Below are 22,429 nucleotides of genomic sequence, written 5' to 3' on the forward strand. Positions count from 1 at the left end.
TTCATATGCAACAATAAAAGACCCATAATTGCCAAAGCAAACCTGAGGAAAAAGAACAAAGCAGGAGGCATAACCATCCCAGATTTTGGACAATCCTAAAAAGCTACAGTAATCAAAACAGTGTGGTATCAGCACAGAAACAGACAAACAGATCAATGGAACAGAATACAGGGCCCAAAAATAAACCCACACACCTAATGCAGCTCTCTCATCTTACAGATTAATAAGTAAAGCCCCCCAAAATAAGAGTTTGGCCTTAGCTCTAATTAGCAATTAATTTTTGACAAAGGAGGCAAGAACATACAATGAAGAAAACAGTCTCTTCAGCAAATGGTGTTGGGAAAGTTGGACAACTACATGTAAATCAATTAAGTTAAAACACACCCTCACACAATACACAAAAATAAACTCAAAATGGCTTATAAGACAGGACACCATAAAACTCCTAGAAAAGAACATAGGCAAAACATTCTCTGACGTAAGTCGTACAAATGTTTTCTTAGGTCAGTCTCCCAGGGCAATAGAAATAAAAGCTAATATAAACAAATGGGACCTAATCAAGCTTATAAGCTTTTGCACAGCAAAGGAAATAATAAACAAAATGAAAACACAACCTACAGATTGGGAGAAAATATATGCAAATGATGCAACCGATAAAGGCTTCATTTCCAAAATATACAAACAGCTCATACAATTCAATAACAGAAAAACAACCCAAGTGAAAAATGGGCAGAAGACCTAAATAGACATTTCTCCAAAGAAGACATACAGATGGCCAAGAGGCACATGAAAAGCTGCTCAACATCACTAATTATTAGAGAAATGCAAATCAAACCTACAATGAGGTACCACCCTCCACCGGTCAGAATTGTCATTAAAAAGTCTACAAATAATAAATGCTGGAGAGGGTGTGGAGAAAAGGGAACCCTCTTACACTGCTGGTGGGAAAGTAAATTGGTGCAGCCATTGTGGAAAACAGTATGGAGTCTCCTCAAAAAACTAAGAATAGAGTTGCCATATGATCCAACAATCCTACTCCTGGGCATACACCCACACAAAACTCTAATTTGAAAAGATGCATGCACCCTTATCTTCATAGCAGCACTATTTACAATAGCCAAAACATGGAAACAACCTAAATGTCCATCAACAGATGAATGGATAAAGAAGATGTGGTATATATATACAATAGAATATTAACCATTAAAAAGACTAAAATAATGCCATTTGCAGCAACTGGATGGATCTAGAGATTATCATACTAAGTAAGTCAGAAAGAGAAAGACAAGTACTATATGGTATCACTTATATGTGGTATCTAAAATATGACACAAATGAACATATCAATGAAACAGAAGCATACTCAAGGACACAGAGAGCAGACTTATGGTTGCCAAAGGGGATGGAGGAGTGGGGGAGGGATGGTTTGGGATTAGCTGGTGCAAACTATTACATATAGGATGGATAAACAAAGTCCTACTGTATAGCACAAGGATATATATTCAATAGCCATAATGAAAAGCCATAATGATAAGCCATAATGGAAAAGAATATGAAAAAGAATATATATATATGTACAACTGAGTCACTTTGCTGTACAGCAGAAATTAACACAACACTGTAAATCAACTATACTTCAATAATTTTTTAAAAAATTAAAATATGGAAATATTAAAATTATTTTAAAAATAAACATATCAAGTATGCAATACTTCCTACTTATTTTATTATATTTTACTATTTTACATGCTCTTGAAGTTATTCATGGCTCTTGTCCCTGTTTGATGAAAACATTACATAGTGGTGTGCTATAGCACACCTCTTCAAGAGGCAGCATTCAATGATGTCAATTTGGTAGCTTAAGTTCTAAAGGGTGGGAGTATTTATACCACAGAGATGAGAAAACACTATCAATCAGGGCTTTATTTTTTAATTATCTAGATTTAATACAGTAATGAATAAAATATTAATGCACATAAAACTAAGGTGTGTCATGTATAGATATTACAGATATTACTTTCTGAATAGCTCAAAAATTGAGAAAATTTTTTCTAGTATTCATAAAATATTCTAAGATGTAGAAAATATGCCATGTGGAAAAAATAAAGTTCTGAAATATTCATTGTTTCACTTTCATCTTATTAATGTAAATGAAAATATCAACCAACATTTACATTGGAGCTACATTATTTTATCAATTACAACCATCTTTAGGCTACAGATGCAAGTTAGGCAAAAATCCATAAAAGCATTTTATGAGAATCAATGGACTACATGGAATTTATAATAAGCAATATTGTATATTATTTGTCAAATTGGTACTCCATATCCCATTGATAAGTAGAATTTATAATAAGTCTATGTGCATATATACATGCTAACTTTTTTCCAGAGAAGCGGTGGTTAAACCTTACTAGCACATCACAGGACATATATGTCTATACATGTTCTTCCTGATGACTTATTCCTTCCAAAACCCTAAGAATCCAGTTTCTCACTACTCGGCCCTATGGACTTAAGGACGTAACAAATACCAGGTTTCTGTGAATGTGATCAATTATGTAGTTGACTGGAAATATACATGGGTCCTTTGCACCAGAAAATTCTGGGAATGCAGGTGGATACTAACACTTCAGCAACTTCACCTTTATTATTGTCATTTGAAAGGTTAAACTGCATGTCTCTTTAGCTTAAATTTTAAAGGTAGAAATCAGAAACTAGCCTTTCCTCTCCCCAATAGAAAATGAATCACATATTAAATATACCAAATAATCCATAGAGAAGTCCTTCTCACTAAACTTGAGACCATTATAAAACGTATTACATATATTCCAAGTAATTCAACCTAAACAATAATGAGGTATTATAGTATTTTCTGTCACAATCTCCCCAGTGTCATTAACTAGTGATATATTGTTTTATCATTAAGGAAAAATTAAACTACATGAACCAGGTGTTGTATATAAAGAAAGAATAGCATGGTATTACTTCTAGAAAACTAGTTATAAAAAGTCATTTATAGATTACATATCAAACTTTATGATTTTTAATGTAACTACAATCTACTGGACATTTACTGTGTCCCACATACTACACTAAGCACCTTACACCAACTCTGTAAGAATAATTATTTCCATATGTAGATATACAGGAATATGTTTAAACAAATACACAAACACACACACACAGACACACACACAATGTTTCAAGATTACATAGTAAGGAAGAATTGGGAAACAGTTTTGTCAAAATTTCAAGATACCTAAGTAAGGATTAGAGCTTAAAATTTAACACACATGTAAACATTTAAAAAGGAAACCACAGTGTAAATCTTTGAAGTAGAATATTTTATGAAAGTAACTCAACTCCATCTCCATCAAATTTCCTATCCAGACAGGAGGTTATGAAGACACACATATTCACACACAGGGACACATGATAACCTGAACATAGATTTTTGAAGAGCTAAAAATAACCTTGGAGGTTTTTAAATTCAGCTTTCACCTTATAGATTAAAAAGTAAAGCACAAAAAGGAAGTTTGGCCTTAGCTCTAATTAGCAGAACCAGAAACTCTGGCTCTTAGAGCATTTTTTTAAGCTTAACTTATAAAACTTATGACATTAATATAATACTCTATCAAGTCAATATGCTTTTCAGTTACATATCAGGAAAAAAATTTAATATAATGACAACTTCTCTTGTTAAAGCATGTTTATATTTCATTTTTAATATGGTATCTAGTCTTGTTCAAAAAGTAGATAATGAAATTCAGAATCTATTCTCAAAATGCATTTTATAATCTCTGTAAAACTACTGTGAATATGAACTAGGGTATTTTATTTTGAATTCTTGTATTCAAAGGATGTTAGAGGACAAATTTACAAATTACAGTAATTCCTTTGTATGAAAACTCAGGCTAATGACTAGAATTTGGATAGTAAAAAAGCTGAATTACACAACTGAGTTAGAAATGGCCACTTAGGCTTTTTGGCCTGTCTGTCTGAAAGCAGTAGAAGCAATTTAACCAAACAGTGTAAAGAGAGTGACAGACGAAAAGCACATCAATCCCAGTAGATCTGGCATGACTTGAATGACAAAATCTATCACAGTGAATCAAAAGCACAATGTGAAAGGGAAACAGACAGACTTGATTTACATGCCCACTCCATCAGAGCAAAGGTAACAATTGAAGAAGTCATCTACTTGGAACACAATTTAGCCGTAGAGGAAGAGCATCAGTCCAGCACAGCCCCCAAATGACACAGCAATAGAAATCCTACATCTGACTTTCAGCCATTAGCTAAATCATTTAGACTTTAGAACAACCTATGGAAAGTTTAGATACAGCACTTTAAAAGTAAGATTTTTGTACTTTCTCAGTAACTTTTAAAATTCCATTAGAAAATTATTGGAAAATATATTATTGAAGTGTTCAAATTAGAGAAAGGACATATTAAATATTTATGTGTCTAATGTAGCTATACTTGGAATCTTTGTAAGATTAGTAAAGGATCACTCATTACTATATACAGCATCTTATTTTTAGATATTCACCATACATTTAAAAACCCAGGAAATAGTGTAAACTGATCCTTTCCTTTTCCCATAAAGTCTTTGTTTTAAACTTTGAGGTATACTTAATATACAAAAAGTTGCACATATTTAATATATACATTTTGATAAGTTTGGCCATTGCATACATCCATGATACCATCACCACCAACAGGGTAATAAAGGTATCCATCACCTTCAAAGTGTTTCCTGTATTTGTGTGTGTGTGTGTGTGTGCGTGTGTGTGTGTGTGTGCGCGTATTAAGGACACTTGGCATGAGATCTATACTCCTGAGATGTTTTTAAGAGCACAATACCATATTAAGTTTAAACTCTATGTTGTACAGATCTCCAGAACTTATTCATCTTTATAACCACCAATTTATAACTATTGAGAAACAACTCTCCATAACCCCTCCCTTTATCCCCCAGCAATCACCATTTTATTCTGCTTCTATAAGTTTGACTATTTAGATAATTCAAATAAATAGAATCATTCAGTATCTGTCATTCTATGACAGACTTAATTCATTTAGCATAATTCTTTCAGGTCTGTCTATGCTGTCCTAAATGGTAGGATTTCTTTCTTTTTAAAAACTGGGTAATATTCCATTATATGCATATACCACATTTTCTTTAGCCATTCATCTGTTGATGGACATATGGCTTGTTTTTTTATCTTAGCTCTTGTGAATAATGCTGCAATAAACATGAGAGTGCAGATGTCCCTCCAAAGTTCTGATTTAAATTCTTCTGGATATATACCCACAGGGACTTCTGGATTACATGGCAGTTGTATGATTTTTTGAAGAAACTCTGTACTATTTTCCATAGAGGCTGTGCCATTTTACATTCTCTTAAACCATATACAAGGGTGCAAATTTCTTAACAACCTCACCAGCACTTGTCATTTTTTAATAGCCATTCTGTTACAAGGTGATATCTCACTGTGATTTTTACTTGCACTTTTCTGATGATTAGTGATGTTAAGCACCTCTTCATATATCTGTTGGCCATTTTATATATATATATATATATATATATTCTTTGGTTAAATGTTCAAATCCTTTGCATTTATTGGGGTTATTTGTTTTTGTTTTGGTGCTGCTGAGTTGTAGGAGTTCTTTATATATTGACTTATAGGAGTTTCTTACCCAATATATGTTTTACGAAGATTTTCTTTCATTCCTGCATTGTCTTTGCATTCTACTGTTTCCTCTGTTGTGAAATTAAATTCACATTTCTGATCAATCGGCCAGGGAAGAAATAAGAAATCAAAGGGGAAGTCAAAAAATAGAGACAAATGAAATGAAAACACAACATACTGTACCAAAACTTATGGGATACAGTAAAAACGGTTCTAAGAGGGAAGTTTACAGTGATAAATGCCTACATTGAGAAAGAATTAAGATCTCAGATAACCGAACTTATACCTCAAGGACCTAGAAAAAGAACAAAATGAGCCCAAAGTTAACAGAAGAAAGGAAATTATAAATACTACAGTAGAAATAAATGAAGTAGAGACTAGAAGAACAGAAAAGATCAATAAAACTAAGAGTTGGTTCTTTGAAAAGATAAAATTGTCAAGCCTTTAGCTAGACTAACCAAGAGAAAAAGAGGACTGAAATTATAAATAAGTTATTGCAATTGATTTAATTGATAAAAAAGAAATAAAAGCATCTTAGAGACTACCATGAATAATTATATGACAAATTAGACAACCCAGAAGAATTAGATAAATTTCTATAAACCTACAGCCACCTATTAAGACTGAATCTTAAAGAAACAGGAAATATGAACAGACCAATAACAAGTAAGGAGACTGAATCAGTAATCAAAAATATGCCAAAAGAAAGCTCGGATCAGATGGCTTCACTGGTTAACTCTTACTTAAATAGTAGAATTCATGTCAATCTTTCTCAAACTCTTCCAAAAAATTGGAGAAGATCATTCCCAGACTCATTTTAGGAGGTCAGCATTTCCCTGATCATCAAAGATAAGGACACCCCAAGATAAGAAAATTACAGGCTAATATTTTTGATAAACATAGAACAAAAAATTCAACAAAAATTCTAGAACACCAAATTCAACAGCATGTTAGAAGGAACATACATCATGATCACGTGAGATTTACCCCTAGGATGCAAGGATAGTTCAATATAGGCCATATATGACAGGCCCACAGCTAACATCATATTTAATGGCAAAAAGTTGGAAGCTTTTCCTTTAATATCAGAAGCAAGACAAGGATGCCCACTCTCACTATCACTATTCAACATAGTACTAGAAGTTCTAGCTAAAGCAAGTAGGCAAGAAATGAAAGGCATCCAAATCAGAAAAAAATTAAAGTCTCTGTTTGCAGATGACATGATCTTCTATATAGAAGACCCAAGAGACTCCAAAAGTAAAAACAAACAAACAAAAAAAGCCATCTCTTAGAACTAATATATTGCAGGATACAAAAAAAGTTAACACGCTACAAATATGTGTGTATGTGAGTCTAATTGAATCACTTTGCTGTACATCTTGAACTAACACAACATTGTATATCAACTATACTACAACTAAAAAAAAAAAAATCAACATACAAAAATCAGTTCTATTTCTATGCACTAAAAACAAACTGTCTAAAAAGGAAATGAAAACAATCCCATTTACAATAACATCAACATGATTACAATATTTAGGAATAAAGTTAACCATGGAGATTAAAGATTTGTAGACTAAAAACATTGATGAAAGAAATTAAGGACACAAATAAGTGGAATGACAACTGATGTTCATGGATTAGAAGACTTAATATTGTTAAAATAACCATACTACCAAAGTGATCTACAGATTCCATCTTATTCCCATCAAAATTTCAAGGAAAAAATTTATATCACTAAAAAGAAAATCCTAAAAATTCAAATGGAACAACAAAAGACTAAGCATAGCCAAATAATCTTGAGTGAAGAACAAAGCTGAATATTTACACTTCTGATTTCAAAATATATTACAAAGCTATAGTAATCTAAACACAAAGACATATATATATAAACCAAAGAAAACAGAATAGAAAGCCCAGAAATAAACTCATAGCTATACAGGCAATTGATCTTTGATCAGGGAGCCAAGAATACACAATGGGGAAAGAATAATCTCTTCAAGAAATGGTACTGGGAAAACTGGATTTTCCAATGCAAAAGGATGAAATAGGATGCATATCTTACACTGTATACAAAAATAAACTCAAAACAAATTAAAGACTCAAACATAAGACACAAAACTGTAAAAATTCTTAAAAAACAGGGGAAAAGCTTCATGACACTGGTCTTGGCAGTGGTTTCATGGACCTGATACCAAAAGCACCGGCAACAAAAGCAAAAATAGGCAAATGGGACTATATCGAACTAAAAAGCTTTGATAAGAAAGCAAAGAAAACAATCCTATAGTTTTTTTTTGTTTTGTTTTGTTTTAATCAACTCCACCTTCATTTGTGGAGAGTCTCTATCCCTATTCTTCTCTTCCACCTCCATGTCTTGTCTCATTGTCTTTTTCCTACTCAGACCTTTCATCCCCATTGCTTCCTTCTAAATTACACAGCCTTACAGTTAATCATTTTAATGTGCAGATTAATTCTGGGTTTTCACGTTCTGTCCTCAGCTGACAGAAATGAAGGAAGACAAGATACCAACTGAGTTTCAGACTAGACAGCTGAAATAAAAACGAATTGGCCTCTTGATAATGCTGTAGCTGCTTAATTTGTAATAAATTTTCTCACTTAAAAACACTTGTCCATTTTTTCAGTAATTCTTAAGTTTTTTTTCAATTATCCTAATTTATCTGGGTAAAGAATTTTCCAGGGTGGTTCCTTGCTCCAGGATGTTGATGGGGTACGTGGGATATGGTGCTAACTCTGTTCTGTGAATAATGTGATATTATCTAAGTGTGGAAGATCTTTTCACATATGTGTTTTGCGTATTTCCTGAGTAATTATCAATTTTAATATCTGAACAGAGACACACAGACCTTTCAATATTGGGCAAGGAAAGAAGTGTCTTGTAAAATCTACATCATGGGTCTGATTTCTCCACTTTACTTTTGCCACTCTGTTGTTATAATAGATAAATAAAATATATTAAATAGACATTTGCAAATTTTGATATTATATAAATTGTAAATAACAAACAAAAGTTTCTAGGTTTCCAAAGGACTTCCAGCATTAGTTATTTCCTAGAAAGTAAATTATGTGGGACTGATTTTCCTTAAAGACAGAATGAAGAATCAGAATGCAATATTTTATTATTGAAGAAGGATCAAGCTGAGAGTAAACAAAACCTTACTTTTGAAAAGTCACTCATGCAACTGATGAAACTGTAAAATGTAGACTAAAGTCTTCTTTGACTTCAGTGGAATAGGACATTCGAGATAAATTGTTAGGAAGTAGTACTTCAAAACAAATGCTAGAGAAAAAAACTCAAAATCTACGACATTCAGATATGGCTAAAGAATGAAACATTTTAAAGAAACACCTTTAGCATAGTTTTCTTGCTTTATAACTTTAAATCTTTGGAACATTTGAAATTTTACTTCAACGAAAAGGCATATTACTCAACTTTAAAAGTTCAAAGACTTTAGGGAAGTGTGATAGTTTCTCTTTATTCTCTTCAAATATTGTATAGGCAGAATTTATGATAAAGAAAGGAATTCAAATAACAAAATAAGAAATAAAATTTTGTATCTACTGAAACTCACAGCATTCAGTATATCCTCTACACTATGTATTCAAAGGTAGTATCGGTTTCTAAGAAAAATCTTACTGTTTTTTCTCTTGATAATTAATGTACTTTGTTTTCTCTTGATAATTAATGTAATTTGCAAATGACCAGCCAACACAGAACCTAAAAATAATCAATTTGCTCATTTTTCTGCCTATTAAATGGTGTCATACCTGTACTCTGTACATCATTTTGAATCTCTAAGGAAAATCAGATTTTATGACTATTTGTCGTATTTTCTCACATTCAAACGTTATTCTAAATAGTCTACTCCCCACCCTCACCCTGAACTCACAAACACACAGAATTAAGAAATAAGCTCTCAGAAAGAGTTACAATCATGAAGGTCTGAAATAAGTAGACACACAAAAGTAAATGCTTTAAAAGCTTTAAAAGTAAATGCTTTCTGGATACAAGAAACCTATGCTAGAAAAATTGTTAGTACCAAATTAAAATTTGGGATTATAAAGGTACATAAATTTGGGATTATAAATATAAGCATATCTTCTAAGCAGGAATCAAGACCAGAGTACCAAAAGTAGTACCATCCTTAGTGTTGCCTTTAAACTTCACATGAGAAACTGCCTTTGTAAAATTGAAACTAAGTTTCTAAGGCCAGATACAAACAACCCATTAAACATTTAAAATTTGGCAAAAAAGAAAATTCCTGTAGTTACTGTTCGGAGAAACTCTACGTGAGCTTCTCTAAAATGAATTTTAAAATACCTGAAAAGAGTCGGTGTAGATTTTGAAAGTTATATTTTTAAACCATCGAGACAGCTGACATAAGTAACAGCAAAGGCTCCAAGGCATCAAATTGTTTAGAATTTAATTTCCTCAATTTTAATTATTACATGCTTTTCTTTGTTTTGATGTTTAGTAAATAATTATAACAACACTTGTCTGTAAAGCATTTTTTGCTGCTTTCAGCTCCTACCCATTCCTTACTATTTCCAAAAGCCTTGTTGAGATCTACTTCCTGTATTCAAATTCTCATATACATATATTATCAGGATTATTTTCTGGAGAGAAAAATTGATAAGAATTATTTTTAGATTAGAATTTATAGCATTTAAAGAATTTATTTTTGTTTAGAATTTATATTACAATTTTATCTGAATAGTGGAGTATTTTAAGCTTTAGAGAGAAAACAAGAAGAGGACCATTTAGCTTGTTGAACTATCATTACAAAGAGATTAAGAAGTTGGGAGCGCTATATACAAAGTAAGATGTGGGTAAAAGTGCTTTGAAATCTATCTATAGGAACAGGTGGTACCTTTCCCTATTTTAAAGTAGAAGATGCTAGAAAGCAGAACATCTACTAGGAGATCAGAGATTTACTCTCTGTAAACGTTTTCTCTTCAGGAGACAATGGAATCTGGAAATGAGAGGGCAGAATAAGAAGTAAAGTCAAAAATAAGAGAATGAAGCAAAAAACCTACACATGATAGAGTACTGATCTTGTTTTCCCATCTCATGTGTAGACTGAAAAGAAAGCTACTTTACTACCAGAAATTTAGGGGGCCTTGTAATTTCATCCATGAAAAAACTGAAAGCCATCCAAAAAAATCATTGTCAAAGGTTGATTTCACATTCTGATCCACTTGCTTCATGAAGTAAGTGTGGAGATTTGTGTCAAGGAAATCTTAGTGACACAAGAGATTCCCCGTAAAGATGAACCTGACATGCACCTAGACATGAATGAAGTTTAATGGGGAGTGGGTGCTCTCAGGATCCATCCCTGAGGGACAGGAAGAAAGCAGAATTGAGCAGAGGGAAATGGTGAACTGCAGTTCACCTACAAAGGCCTGAGCTCATTCTCTACTGATTCTGGATCACAGATCTTCATACCTCACCATTAACCAGTATTTAGTTGGGGGCTGTCCCAGGAAGAGGTAGGTGATTTTTGAGATGTGACTTTATCGGAGAAAAGAGACGGACTTAGCTGAGACTGCTGGCTGCTAACACCCCCGTTAGCTGGGAAACTAAAGCCTGAGTTCTGCAGGACAAATCTGGACAACACATGACATAGTCTACTGCCCTCCAACTTTATTTCAACCATTTTAGAAGTCTCATGGGATTAATTAAAATCTGCTGTGACTGTATCATGACCTCATCATCCCTCAGGTGAATTCTATTTCTTTTAAGTTTCCCACAGTCTGACAACAAGAACACTTTCCAATAAAGTTCACGCATGCAAATCTCAACAACTCTCAGGCTAATTTCTGTGAAACTCAACCCGTGCTTTGCATTCATAACAATACTCAGTAATCTACCTGGCTAATTTATACTTTAAAAGACCCTATTTCTGGGCTCTATAGGCTTAGAGATTCTAGTTCCTAGAAGAGACATTCTTTTACCAGGGGCTTTAGCAGGGGTTCCATTAATCCTCAAATTAAAACTATTCCCTGTCCATTCATTTCAATCTTCTTGTTTCAAGATAGCAGCAGTCAGGAGGGAAGTCATTAACCATTCAGGGAGAATTAATTCCGATCACTGGAATGAGGCATGCTTGCTGTGACAGTGGGATCAGGGAATAGCACCCAGGAGGTCACTTGGTGTGTCTTTAACTCTCCATTCTAATTCTGATGGTAAAATGACAAGCACAGTATCAGGGCTCAAATGGGGCATGGTATACAGAGTTAAGATCACTCAGGGATGACGATCTGGGCCACCCCACCAAGTAAGCTACCTATTCCATCAGAAGAGTCTAGAACGTATGACAGAAAGAACATGAAAATCAGTTGTGACTTTGAGAGCAGATGGTGAAGAGGGACTATCAGTTGTTCCTATAATCATTCTTATAAATGTCCATACAAAAGAGAATTACAAGTTTTAAAGTTAATAGACTGAGATATGAGACACATTACAACCACTGCATAAGGGCAAGATTAATAAAAGGACATAGATATTTGGAGTTAATAAAAATAATTTAATAGATATTATTTAAAGTAAAGAAAAATCTTTATGAAAGTAAACTGAACTTAAAAAATGGCATAAATAGAGCAAATTAAAAATAAAAGACCTTAAGTGTCCACTGAGGAGGAAGCTCTAAAAATGTTTAAAGAGATGAACAGGGCTTCCCTGGTGGCACAGTGGTTGAGAGTCTGCCTGCAGATGCAGGGGACACGGGTTCGTGCCCCGGTCCGGGAAGATCCTACATGCCGCGGAGCGGCTGGGCCCGTGAGCCATGGCCGCTGATCCTGCGCATCTGGAGCCTGTGCTCAGCAGCGGGAGAGGCCACAGCAGTGAGAGGCCCGCGTACCGCAAAAAAAAAAAAAAAAAAAAAAAAAGATGATGAACAAAAAAAAATGCAAGAGAAGTTCCTAGAACTGAACACTTTGTCTCCAGATTAAAAGTGCTTACATAATGCTAACTATAGTAAACATAAAAAGACCCACAAAATATGTTCATCAAATTCCAGAAGAGTAGAAATAAAGGTACAATATTTAAAGTGTACAGGTAGAAAAAAACATTTAAACAAACATAGTTTACTTGGTCACTAGCCTCCATTTTTACGTGTTTTTCAAAAGTATCACTGGATATCAGAGAATAAATGTTTCTATGACTTCAAAATTCTGTGATAAAACTCATAAAAAAATAAGGTGGAGGACAAAAAATACACTTCCAAACTTAAAATGATTCAGAAAACATGTCTCTCTTTCAAAATTTCTAAGGAAATTTCTGCAAGATATTCTCCGGAACATAAGGAAATAGACCTTAAAATAAAAATATCTCTAACTCAATAAGGGAAAAAAAAATCTCATGATGACACTTCTAAAACTTGAAGAGCAGCAAATTATCATGCATTTCTAATTCCCCTTCCAAATCCTAATCCATGTGATGTCAGAAAACCAAGCAGTAAATTAACATATCTGACTTGCAAGTCCAAATCCCAAAGAAAAGACCTAGAGCAGAAGAAAATTGTTAGCCAGTCTATGTTTTGGTTACAGGAGTAGGAATTAGGGTGGAGAAGATATCCTTAGGCGTCCTCTTTTATTGGATAATGACCCTCTACATCATTATTTAGAAATAACAACAAAAATTTGGTATCGAATTTAGCTGAGTTACATTAAGATGTCTCCAGCGTCTCGCAAGGAAGGGGAAAAGTTGACCATATAAGGGATATTGATTAGTCCGTTTGTCCTTTTCCCTATTGCTACTCTTTATCCAGAGAACTAGATTATTACAGTTGAAATAGAGAGTTCTTAAACAGCATGTTCTGGATCAAATATTCCTCATCAACTATAAGATTTTAATATCAAATTCTTTGTTCTCAGAAAGCTCTCTTCACCACCACCTAAACACATCAGATGTCATGCATAGTGAAATCTAAGTGTCTCTCCTAAATAGAATTCACCATCCATGCTACTTAATAACCCCAGGGGAATACTGCAGCCATGAGGGAACAGGAGACATGAGAAATTTAACCATAATTAAAAGCAATAACAGACTTCTGGTTTCCAGTACAACACTTAAAGAGCTGGAAGTTGTCATCTTCACCCTCACAACAAGAAAAAAGCTGAACTGAAAACTGACAAATTTTTATATCTATCCAAGAACTGAGGTCACGGGTCAAGCTACCACATCAAAAATACAGAAGGTAGGTAAACACAGAGAATCAAAGGTATCTGGGAACCAAAGCTACTGCCCCTGGAGCCAGCAACAGATAGAAATCATTAATGGATAATTAACTAACTGATGAGGGCTGAGACAGAGAGATTAAAACCTCCTTGGGGTCCAGTCTTAGGGAGCCCACCCCCACCAAACCTTTGAGTTTTACTTCCAGGAATCCCACCAGGTTCTCAGGGTAAATATTTGAGAAAAACCCCCTCCTGCTTCTGGCACAGGGAGAAGAAGAGTAATCATTTTAAAACAGTCATACAGCAGGCTGTTCTCTCCTTAACAAAATCGTGTTCCCAGAGGAAACTGTTTTACTAGCACCTAACCAGCTTGGATTTTACCAGAGCATGACCCACCTAGGGGGAGGGAAATATCTAACTCCAACTCCACCTTTTACTGCCTTCCTCTCTCACACAGAAGTGTGTGGCAGGGGGAAGCAGAGAAGCACTCATGGAGGTGAGAGCCCAGGGGCACAGATTCACTCATATACTAAAACCTAATCATGGACTTATATAGACACTTCCTCTCCCCTCCCCCCCCTTGCCACCACATCAATCATGGTTCTATATAATCGCAGGGATTACAGGTGAAAGAACTGAAGGGCTCAGACACTATTTAAGAAGTAGTCTCTAAAGAAACACAAGACAACAGGGTATACAAAAATGAGAACTCTATAGAGACCTCAGCCTCTGATACCTACATCTAGAGATAACAGTAAACACAGTTCGACTGCTAGCCTAATTTATTCTATGAGGTCAGCATTATGCTAATACCAAAACAAGACAGACAAATATATTACAAGAAAATTACAGACCAACAGCTCTCATGAACACAGATGAAAAAATCCTCATTGAAATAGTAGAAACATTATACACCATGACTATGTGGAATTTATTTCAAGTATGCAAGGCTAGTTTAACACTGCTACTGCATTTTTTATTTCTAGCATTACCTTTTGATTCTTAGAGTGTCCATCTCTCTGCTTACATTGCACATCTGTTCTTGCATCTTGTACACTTCTTCCACTAGAGCCCTTAGCGAGCTGATTATAGTTTTTAACCTCAGATTATAGATTCTCAGTCTGATAACTCAAATTTCTGCTATATCTGAGTCTAGTTCTGATGCATGCCCTATGTCTTCAAACTGTGCTTTTCGTCTTAGTATGCCTTGTAATTTTTGCTGAAGGCTGGACATGTCCTGGGTGAACAAAACTTAGGTAAATGGGCCTTTACTGTACGGTTTTGTGTTTATCTGGTTAGGAGTTAGGCTGTATTTACTGTTTGCTATAATTGTAGATGTCAGAGACTAAATTGTCCTCTGATATCCTTGTTTTGGCTGTCCTGTTGTCTTCGGGTTACCCTAGAAATTTCTCCTTACGGTTTGAGACAGGTAGTTCTTTCTATTGTATTCCTCTGTTATTATATAGGACCCCTACTGATAATTTTTATAGTCCTATAATTAGTCTTTTTAGTGAGCCTAAGCCCTGGACTGTGACCTTCATGAATGTTTCCCAGTTTGTTTGGTTTTTCCTCCCTTAGGTATAGTAGGAAAGCAAGTAGGGGATAAGGGGGAGTATTTTCTCCTACACATGTAGAAAGCTAAAGGGGACTAGAGTTAGCTGTTTCCCTGCTCCCAGATCAGTTAGACGACTCAATCTCCGACAGGTTAGGGTCTGGTAAAACAGTTCCCTTGAGGATGGTCTTTGAAAAAGAACAGAATGCTATGTATGCACTTTAAACGACTACTTTTTCCCTCTCCCTGCCAGAAGGAGTAGGGGATTTTCCCCAATCTTCACTCTTGTAACCTGGTAGCTCTCCTAGATGTAAAACTCATGAAAGTGCAGGAGGCCCTCTAAGACCTGCCCCACCTCTAGAATTTTTAACTCTCAAGCTTGTCTGCACTAAGCCACCAGCAGTATGTCAATTACTACTTTTTTTCCTACCCAGCTGTCTATCGCTCCAATTTTTCAGGCAGCAGTTTTTCCCATGACCTCAATTCTCTGAGGAATCTAAGAACCACTGTTGATTTTCAGCTTGTTTAGCTTTTTTTTCTTGTTGTGTAGATAGGGTGTAAGGACTTCAAGCTTCTTCTATGTTGGACCAGACCAGAAACTGGAAGTCAGATCATCTTTAGAGGTTTATCAAAAGAAAAACGTAAGTTAGAGTTATATTTGAATTAATGGTTGATAATTTTTCCAATAGAAAATACTCTATTTTAAAACATTTCATGGAGCAACAATCACAATAACCACACACAAACACAAAAATCCTCCATAGAAAAATCCCCTATACCAATCAACTGCAATTTAAGAATACCAATGGTGATAACAGACTTAAAATTCAAGTCTTTCAAAAACTGAAAAAACTGCAAGCACTTGGAAAGAAATGAGAACAATATAAGTATCACGTTTCTGAGGAGCAAACCAAGATGTTCAAAGATAATGGAGTAATAGTGTAATGGTGTTGAATAAAAACAACCTAGAGCATATAATTTTAATAGCTGCTAAAATTTCATTTAAATGCCAAGAAAATAAACATATTCTCAGGCAACCACAGGTAGTATATCAGAGAAGAACTCAGGAAACACTTTCAGAGAAGTATTCATCAATATGAGGAATGAATTCACAAAAACTAAGCATGACTCATGTTTAGGTAAATAACAGTAAATTTCATAGCTGCCCTAATAAACTGTCAAGAACAAAATGCAATATAAAATATATATACAAAGTAACAGCAAAATGGCAAGAAATTACGAAAATGAGAGGCTGATGAGGTCAAGCAAATCCCTTCACCTTTCAAGGAAAAGATACAGATACCATTAAAACTACACACACACACACACACACACACACACACACACACACACACACACACACACACACACACACACAAAATAGGAATAGATATGAGGCTCTTTCTTATGTTTCATAACCAGAGCCTGCAGGCAGAATAGCCTCAGGAATATTATTTCAGCTGATCACAAATTCAGGAATCCAGAAAAGCTTCTCTACAGTTATCTATGTGTTATATTAGCAAAGGAGTTACAGGAGATCCAAGTATCTTATCCTCAAAGAACATTATCCAAAGCCAAAAGGGGATGAGTTGCCATTTTATACCTACTTGGGAAATTTTTCCCTAACACCATGTCCATCTCTGTCTCCGTATTAGCCAAGAGTGCTTACCATGGACAAATCTAAAACAATCACTGGCAAAGAGAATGGAATTTCTATGACTGCTAATCAATATTCAATCAGCATTCCATTCTTAGACTTGGAATAGGATCCATGAAACCCAAGTAACTGAGCAAAATTAAATGTGCCATGTTCTGAGTGTATTTATCTCAACAAATAGATTGGAACCATCTGGGTATATGGTAGACCTGATATAGTGGAAAAATATGATAGTTAATGGTAAGAAGTTTCTGGATAGAAACAGTTATGTATATAGCCAATAATAATGATGAAATGAAAACTGGAAAATTCAAAACAGCTCTACAATAAAAAATTTATTGGCCCTGTATTACAGTGTTTACACAGTCAAAATGATGTAAACACCTATTTATAAAATTAAATATAATGATATAACAGTATTGGAGAAAGATCATAAAGAGGATTTTGGATGTTTATAATATTTTCATTATTAGAGGAATGCACTATATACTATGTAAACCAGACAATCAAGCATATAAATGTAAATGTACTATTTAAAAATATAAAGTTAATTACCAAGGGGAAAAGCAGTTTAAGGAACTTAAAGATTATAGTGGAGAATACTATCTATCCACCAAACCTACTCTCTTTTCCCCATAGTAACTGCACACCACTTCCCTGCTTAAATCTATTTCCCAGCCTTTCTTGAGGTCATGTGAGGATAAGCGCTTGTCAATGGAATGGGAGCATATATAAAGTGAGCCACTTTTTGACTTAAGGCACTGAGTATCCCTCCGCCAAAGATTCTCTCCCCAACCTGGCTTTCCTAGAGTTTTTTTGATGGATCATACCCTGCAGGATGATCTGGTAATGGTTCTGGCTGTGTGACTTTTTGCATCTGCCTTGAATAAGTGGTTATAAGTCTGCTTTAACTGTTATGAATGTTGCTGTTTTCAACGAAGAAAAGGGATCCATTAAACAGACCTTTCATTTATTTTTTTCTTAAACTACATGAGAAATTTTTCTAGACAAGAAAAAAAACCTACCTATCTATCTATATATATATATAGATGTTAATTTCTGAAACCAGCCACTCTCCAGGAATGAACATCCTTCCCCTATTACAGAATGGCTTGGCCACTCCCTCGTCCCCTACGAATTCCTTATAAATATACAAAAGGCAGAGCGGCAGGGAAGCAGAGGGTATCCCTCCCCCCACACCCAGAGCTACCCGTGCACCTGATTTAAGTGCACAGCACTGTGAGATGATGAAGGTTTAAGGAGCTACATGCATTCCTCTACCCCCTGCCTCTAGGTTTCCCCAATAAACCATCCTTACACCTGCACCATGTGTCATTAGCAATGTTACCCCAGCCTCCTGACCCAGCTCACAGGTTATTTCATACCAACATGAGGATTACCAACATTACAGGAAACAAGTCTTCTTTTGCATTATGACTTCAAATGGCAGGAATTGATAAAGACACAAAGTAAAATAATCAACGAAGATGGAAATTCAAGATATCATTTGTTTATTTGTAATGTAAATGCTAGAAAATAATCTATTAAAGCTTAAATTCATCCTTTAGTCATAGGAGCACAATACTTAATTGAAAGAAGACTACGTATTATATTCTTAATACTCTGACGTCACCATTTCTCTATAAAATGTAAATGTCTAAAAAGCACTGTAAATAGTTTCCCCGCGGATGATTAACTTTGGACTCAATTAATGGACAGGATAAGGGCTAAATACTACTTTCACATGTTTCTTCCAGGTGGCAGCAATAAAGGGAAATGTCAGTCAACATTTTCATTTTCTAAAATGTTAATGTAATGCTTAAGAATCTGTCATAAATTTTATGACAAAAATAATCTGACAAAAAGCCAACATGAAAAAAATATATTTTACTGACAATGGAAAAAATATAGTTTGATAATTGTGCTGTCAAGCCTTTATACTAGTAGAAAGGCAGTAAAGCAGTGAGATTAAAATTATGTATTCTGAGTAAACACTTATATTTTAATCTAGTTTATACCACTTTACTAACTGTATAAGTTTGGATATGTTACTTAAAATCTGAATCTCCAAGAATTATATGATAAAGGTAATAAAAATATCTAATATTCTTGAGTGTATACTACGTCCCAGGAAAGACCCTTTGAAGTACGTACAATTATCATCTTCCCCATTTTATACATGAGAAAGCTGAGACACCAAAGAATTTAAAAATTTGTCTAAGATCACACAAGTTTTAAATAGCAAAGCTGCAACTCAACCTCAGCCAGTTTGACTTCAAAATCCAGGCTCTAAACCACAGCCATACTGCCTTATCATAAGATGTGGTGTGATTACTGGGAGAATTAAATAAAAAATGCATCTAAATTGCATATAGTAATTGCTCAGTGAATTTTAGCTTGTACATTTTTACTGACAATTTGAATTCTAAATTATTACTAACACATCATTTTTGTTTTAATGATGTGCCCATTGAAAAACTGGCTCCAGACTTACAATATTTCTAAGATAAAATACTTGACATTAACATTATAAATGTCACTTGACAAAAATCGTACATATAGTTGTGACTTGATTCTGCCCCTTTGCCAGTCTGTTATTGTGGGTTCTCTTACAGAGAGGTGCCAAATATGCCTTTCCCAAAGTTGAACCCAGTAAGAGCAGGGAGTAAGGGAGAGACAGAAGGGCAAAGGTGCGAGCTTTTTAATTGGCAAAGGGACGGGGCCAGTGATGGATTGAATATGAAATTAAGGAAGACCGAGGAGCCTGGGATGTACAGGACTCCCAGAATGAGCAACAGGCTTCTGGGTTGGGTAACTGGATTGTTGGTACAAATAGATTAGAATGATGAGTTCAGTTTTAGAGATCTTGAATGCTTTGTTGATACTGAGTATATAAATGGAAACATATAAATCTTGGCACCTGTAAAACTGAATTGTTTGAAGCTCTGGAAGAAAAATGTAATTTTAAGAGTAACCAACATGTAAGTTACAGGATATTCTGACTAGACCAAAAACTGATACCGCTTTGAGTCTCCAAACCAGACAAAGGCTCTTTATCACAGAATATTTAAGGACAAACAATTACCCCGATTTATGTGCTCAGGAGCTAGAGAAGGGATGCTGGTTCAACTTCAACTGTCTCCAAATGTGGAGTATGGACATATCTACACCATGGGATTCTGGCAGAGTGACAGAGTTCAGGTGATAAAGAGAAACAAACAAAATCAGCATAAGGGAAAAAGAATAATAGATGGCACAGACCGAGGTTTATGCGCAGAAGGTAAGCAGACTCAGATATCAATCTTTAAAAGAACACATAGAGTAAACTATAGATCAGTGACAGGGATGTATAAGGCATTTTTAAGATTGTGGAAATTTTTTTACTTTTTCACATGTAATTTTTTTCATGGACTGTCAATTTTCTTTCATAATTATTAGTAAAACTCTTAAATAACTGCAGGCAGACTTACTGCTCTATTAGAAAGGGAACGGAGGCATATTTAAGGAGTTTTTCTTCTCCAAAGACATTTTTTGAGGTGAGAAAAATCTGAGAGGATAAAAAAAAAATTTTTTTAATATTTGCAAAGGTAGTTTCTCTGTTTTTGCTCCTTTAGACTCTTGGATGAAATAAGGATCACAAAGTATAAAATGAATATGTTTTTTTTCCACAATCTGCTTGCACACCCATTTTTCTTTGGTGTGAGATTTTTATTCTTCTAATACAGAACTGATTAGGTGTGAATTCCAGCCTCATAGTTTTGTATTCACCTTTCATAACGGTCTCTATGTGGCAACAAAAAGTATTTGTTTTGGCCTAAGGGTTTTCTAGGTGTTATGAAGGCTTAAGAAAACAGGTTTTCCTGCAAATGTGAGTTTGTGTTTTTGTTTGGTTTTTTTTATTGGTTCCTTCAGCCAAATAGTATCATAACAAACTTTAAAATAACGCCAGAGTTATTTTGTCAGGTTTCCCTGCCCCCATAGGGACAAAGGGGAAGGAAGGAAGGAAGGGAAGGAGGGAGGGAGAATAAAAAGAAAACTATAGACAATATCAACATTTTTTTCCTACTTCCAAATACATACATATAGATTGCACTTAAAAATATATGTGTATGCTTACATGAAGTGAGGGGCTCATGTATTACTTCTATACTGCTGCATAATAAACTGCCATGTAAGTACAGCTTAAAATAATATTTATTATCTCACATCGTCTACGGGTCAGGTCTGGACACAACCTACCTGGTTCCTCTGCCGATGTCAGCTGGACTGCATTCTCATCGGGAGACTGGAAGAATCCTCGCTCGAGCTTATTTAGGTGGTTGACAAACTTCATTCTTGACTGAAGGCCTCGGCTTTTTGCTAGATGTTGGCAAAATGCTGCCCTCATATCCTAGAGGCCAGTCTCAGTTTCTAGAGCCGACCCAGGGTTCCAAGCCCAGTGGGCCTTTCCAACATGGTGGTGTCAGTCACTGAATGAGCCAGCAAGCAGGTCCTCTGTGGTCTGTGGTCAGCTGGAGCTCAGGCCTTTCTTTAAAGGCTTTTACCTAATATTAAGTCAGGCTCATGCAGAGTCATCTCCTTTTTCTGATTAAATTCAAATCATCTGAGTTGGAACATTAATTATATCTAAAATATCTTTTCACTTTTGCTTTCATTCTTCACCTGCCTGGCTCCAGATGAATATATGAAGCTGCCTACCACCCCATAGTTTAAGTCATTTATCCATGTTTAACTTGAACAGTAATTTGTTAAGGTAGTTGTTACCGAACAAGGTTCCTCTTGCCGGATCCGCAGCAAGCCAAAATGAGATGCCGAGGTTTGCAGCAAAGAGACGGTTTATTCGCAAGGCAGCCAAGCCATGAAACAGGAGAACAAACCTCAAATATATCGCCCTCACTCTGCACGGTAAGCGGTTCACAGCATCAGCGGGAAAAAGAACAAAGAAGCAGGATACTCTTAAGCTTGCGGAGCGTTGAAAAAAGCGACTGGAAAAACGCGGGCTAATGGCCGTTCTGCGCAGGCGTAGTAACTAAGCTACAAGCCTCTGCGGGTTCACAAGGTCAAGAGCGGACGCCAACGCATGCGCTGTTGAAGGGTCAGTGGGTGCATCCAATTAACCTGCTCAGATGCAACTAGGCACAGCTGACTCTAAGTCCTCGGAAAACACCTCATTGTTTAGGCTACGTGCTGCTTGGTGGACTGGCGAGTCTTTTGTGGCAACAATTAAAACAACCTTGATTAGTAAAGGCAGGTTATGGGTGAGGCGGATTTAGCTAATGATTACCCACGTTTTCATAGTCATGTTTTAAAACCATATGTTTGGTC

General features: G+C 35.2%; 1 long non-coding RNA gene across 1 annotated transcript in view; it reads right to left on the bottom strand.

Moving 5' to 3' along the window:
- The window catches only part of LOC307176828, a 229,751-nt gene extending 207,666 nt beyond the window's left edge, over positions 1-22,085 (bottom strand). Inside the window, exon 1 of the long non-coding RNA XR_013824917.1 lies at positions 21,344-22,085. This is a non-coding gene — a long non-coding RNA (uncharacterized lncRNA). The remainder of the gene's footprint in view (positions 1-21,343) is intronic.
- Positions 22,086-22,429: the final 344 nt, after the last annotated feature.

The sequence above is a fragment of the Stenella coeruleoalba genome (genome assembly GCF_951394435.1).
Source record: "Stenella coeruleoalba genome assembly, chromosome: 18".
NCBI lineage: Eukaryota > Metazoa > Chordata > Mammalia > Artiodactyla > Delphinidae > Stenella > Stenella coeruleoalba.